Here is a 4,720-nt window from a genome sequence, read left to right as displayed (position 1 = left end):
TTCAGACTCTATGTGGTGATATTTGGTCATGGTGTGGCGGCATTATTTTGCAATGTAATAATACATTGCAAACCTTTATATGGTGGGTGTTGTTCAGTAACACTATGTAGTAGTATGTGTTATTTCTGACTATAAGCCGCCCCCAATAATGCATGCCGGCCCCCAATAACATGTATAATGATTATTATGATGTTTTTTTGTCTTGTTTGTTTTTTATCGGTGGGGGGGGCCCCATTCAGACTTTTGCTATGGGGCCCCATGATTTCTATGTACGCCCCTGCCATGACCACTTCTTTAATGAGGTGGCATTGTATATTATGATGAGCTATTGGACTACAAAGGGCTCACATATTGTCCTTGCACAGGAGCCTTTTTCTGGCTGTGTCCGCCAATGAAAACAACTGTCATTGGTATTGGAATTCATGTATCTGACCCTGAAAACGTCTGTCAAGCCGATGTCTGACAGCCGGTTGTGGTCTTTATTCTGAATGGGGGGTCTTTCCAAAGTCAAATTCTTTCTCTTTGTACCCTCATCATGGAGAGTGTGAGCTGGGGTTGTGAGTAGTGGTAGGCGGACCTGGACTGTAAAAGTCCAGATCCGAGCGGTTTCAAAGGTACACGCATGACGGACTCGGGCCCGGGAATCTGGACATTGATCTGGATCCAGCACTCAGGAAGTTAAAAAAAATAAAGGAAAATAAAGAAAATAAGAATGAAGCAAGCGCATCTTACTTACCAAGGCTCCGGCATAATTATGAGTGATTATAATTCAATTAGAAATATAGCAAAAAGAATGGTATTTACCAGTCATGGTCACAGAAACAAATGCACAGGCAGGATGCAGCAGTCCCCTTACTAAAGGGGGTAACACAGGTGCAAAATACTGATGAAACAAACACTCTCAACCTACCAGTTCATGGAGGGGCGAATGCCCAGTATTGGTTTTGGGGGTCACACGAGTGTATATTCTCTCATGCAAGAGAACCGGCCTGATTATGCTAATCACAATCAGCTCAAACTCTGATCAGAGTGTAATTATTTGAGAATTATTTGAGATATATTTTTAAAAGATGCTTTTATTTCATTGGCTATGCTTTTTAATTTACTTTGTTCTATGACATCACAATACAGAACATAGGATGTTAGCTCAGGATTCTGGCATTGCACCAATAAAGCTTTATCAACCAACTGATTGGTCTGATTGGTAACAAACCATACAATGCAGGTCCAAGGTGATGTTCCCCTTGTTGATGCGCCATTGAATGACTCCAATGTGCAAGAGAACAAAACAAGTAATACAGGAAAAAACGTTCAACCATATTCCCGTGAAGATGAGCTCAGAAAAATCAGGGATTCACCTTTTAGGTTTAGGCTGAAAATTTCAATGGTTAGTATTACCTCCAAAAACTGCTAATTAAAATAAGGTCAAATTTGCTAATTTCACCCATTCTGTAGTAAAGGTACATGTGCTAAGCAAACAATATTTACAGTGCCTTGAACAAGTATTCATACTCTGAACTTTTACACATTTTTTCACATTACATTCACAATTGTAAATGTATTTATTGGTATTTTATGTGATATTCCAAAACAAAGTTGCAAGTGTTTGTGAAATGTAAAGGAAATGACACATTGCTTTCTAAATAATTTAAAAATATAGATTTGAAAATTGTGGTGTGCATTTGTATCCAAACCCCTGTAGTCTGATACCCCTAAATAAAATCCTGAGTGACCAATTTACACATCCACTTAAATACGTGTGTGAAAAAAATGGTTCTGGTATCATGAGTGTTTTGCATCAGTGAACGGTCCGTGTGTCCATTTTTACCATCAGTGTGTCATCAGTGTACAGTCTGTGTGTCCATTTTTACAATGTAAGGAGGAATAATCAGGCGCATGTGGAGTATACTGTAATGGCAGACACTCTTGACAAAGGCTACAACATGTATCCGAAACGCTTTGCAACTGTCATCTCTTACTACATTCTGAAGCTGTGCGTGAACAATGCTGTATATGCTTTATATTTTTACCACTACTCGTGAATAAACTAGCTGGAAATTTATCCTGAGTGGCTGCCATTATACTCCACATGCGCCAGATTATTCCTCCTTCCTTTGTGATTCAACCAGGTGATGGTGCCTGTATGTCCGATCAGCAGGAGATCCATGTTCCACGTCAGTAGAGGTGAGCTGAACTTGATTTGTTTTTTCATTTTGACAATGTGTGTCATCAGTGTACAGTCTGTGTGTCCATTTCAACCTTCTCCTATACATGGCAATGCTAAACATGGACAGCTCCCAGATGCCATCCTTGTGCCTTACGTGTGTTTCAGAAACCGATAGACTAGTATTACCCCTTGTGATCTATGCTCCTGGGAAAAAAAAGACATGTCTCCTTGAGCTTTGCATGGATAAACGATCTATGTTAAAACACGGACATGTAAATAGCACCATAGGTTATATTGAGTATGCGTTATAGCCGTGAAAAAAACGGATTCAACAAGTACGTGCCACACAAACATCTGATTGAGACCTAACAATGACTTTTCCTCTCTTTAGAAACCTAGACTTGAGACTATATTAGAACATCTCGATGAAGAAGAAGATGACCCAGTGTCTCCCAAAAACTTGAGGTCATCCCTGTCAGGGCCCACAAATGCACCTCCTCCAGCTGATGTGGCAAAGAGAGATATAATCCAACAACCAACATCGAAGAAGAATGAAATACTAGCAATGAACCAGAATGGGAGACTAATATAATCGTAATAAAACTCTTTGGGCTCATGTTTCGGTTGCAGATTTATCCTTGTGTAGTTGTAGTATATATTGGCAATATGTGTTACTATTGGTTTCTGACAGATACTTCACATATGATTTATAGTATAGTATATCTCAGTGAATTATACAGTGAAAAGATTGTATTGTGTAACTTTTGAATCAGGAGTTGGAAGGAGAGGATTAAACTTTGGGCTTGAAGAAAAAAAAATGAATTTCCTTATGGCACAATTAGCCGTTCTGTTGTATTATCACACTTTCCCTTCTCTTGCCCTATAAAACTTTGTAAATGCTAATGTTATATTGTTATATGCCAAATTATTTGCTATTTTACAGTATCTCATGTCAAACCTGCTCCAATTATTATACAATTATTAAGTAGTATAAAACCCATTCCACGTGCTATTCCAGCAGCACTATGATGCTATGATAACTTATATATATGTGTCATTAAAATAATTCAAACCTTTACATTACATTACAGTATAAGTTATTAACACACAAAAGGTCTTTACATTGTCGGACACTCCCATGATACATTTATAACAGATCTATGAAAAAACATTTGTCATAATATTTTTTCAAAAACGGAGCACTAGAATCCAAGTATATAATAATAATCTTTATTACAAAATTAGACATACAATTAAAAAGATGTGCACAGTAAACAAACAAGCTGTGGCGGCATAATGACGCACATAATGAAGTCAATCCAGAAAAAAGGGGGATGACATAGATCAAAGCAGTCCAAGGAAGTACAAGTATAATCTGCTGCAATGAATGAAATTATACTCTGATTGACAGGAATATCATGTCCAGAATAAGGGATTTAAACAAAGTTCCACCATGGAATCTCCACTCTAAAGTCCTAATCCCACATATAGTCAGACATCGAAATCACCTGATCACTAACATGTGAAAAAAACTGTGTATAAACAGCAGACAAAACATCCAGCACTGCTCAATTACTTACTGCATGGATAATCGCGGGTGACGGATCAGTCCTATGTTATAACCCCACCAGCTGCTATTGGCTCGGAGTAATCACATAACAGGGATATCTCCGCTAAGCCATAAATAATTATACTGGTCAATGTTCACACTCATATAACCGATCGGTCAGCCACAACACCCATCCTATACTCATTAAATGTCACCACATTTCATCTGGACTAAATACAGCCTGTGCATAATAACCCAGTGATTAGTGGGTGATGGATCCGTCCGTAATTTCAATAGGACCTTATTCCCACTAAATGGGATATTTGTCCATATAAAATCAGCGAACCGGTTACTCACAGCACAGACTACCTCACCCTGGAGGAATATCCGCACAACCGTGTATACGCAAAGCCGGTCAACGTCCTGACAAGAGACAATCCATCAAACACTTATCCACACTTCACCTGGGTATTACAGATCTCCGTGCCGCCAGCTACTTACCCCGACGTACGTTTCGCGCCCAGCTTCAACAGCTTATATATATGTGTCATTAAAATAATTCAAACCTTTACATTACATTACAGTATAAGTTATTAGTATAATTTACAAACTTTCTGCTGTTTGCAGTAAACCAAACATGAATACATTAAATAGTTAGACAACTAATATAACAAGTTTTTCTTCCAAATTCAACACAAATGGCATCTTAACTACGCAGTCTCAGAACTATTCAACCCATCATGAAAAGCTCCTTTAGTACTTAAAAAGTCACCCTTTAGCCATTATGGCCTGATACATTGTAATGCATAGCCAAACAGCAGTTTCTGGGCAATAGGCTTCAGTTAACTAGTATTTTTGGGTTAAGACAGTGGTCCAAAGAGCAAAGAGAACACATCATTGTCTTGCAAAAACAAAGCAAAGGGCACGTCATTAGATAGCAAAAGCATTGAATGTTCCTTGAAATGCAGTTGGATGCACACAGTGCTGGCCAAAAGTATTGGCAC

At 38.4% G+C, this 4,720-nt stretch overlaps 1 long non-coding RNA gene across 1 annotated transcript; it reads left to right on the top strand.

Moving 5' to 3' along the window:
- Window positions 1-1,166: 1,166 nt before the first annotated feature.
- Window positions 1,167-2,785, top strand: LOC142284380 (uncharacterized). The gene is made up of 2 exons (XR_012745895.1): window positions 1,167-1,387; window positions 2,559-2,785. It is a non-coding gene; the product is annotated as an uncharacterized LOC142284380 (long non-coding RNA).
- The last annotated feature ends 1,935 nt before the right edge of the window (window positions 2,786-4,720 follow it).

The sequence above is a fragment of the Anomaloglossus baeobatrachus genome, chromosome 2, assembly GCF_048569485.1.
Source record: "Anomaloglossus baeobatrachus isolate aAnoBae1 chromosome 2, aAnoBae1.hap1, whole genome shotgun sequence".
Lineage (NCBI taxonomy): Eukaryota > Metazoa > Chordata > Amphibia > Anura > Aromobatidae > Anomaloglossus > Anomaloglossus baeobatrachus.
This window is presented reverse-complemented; position numbering and strand designations above follow the sequence as displayed.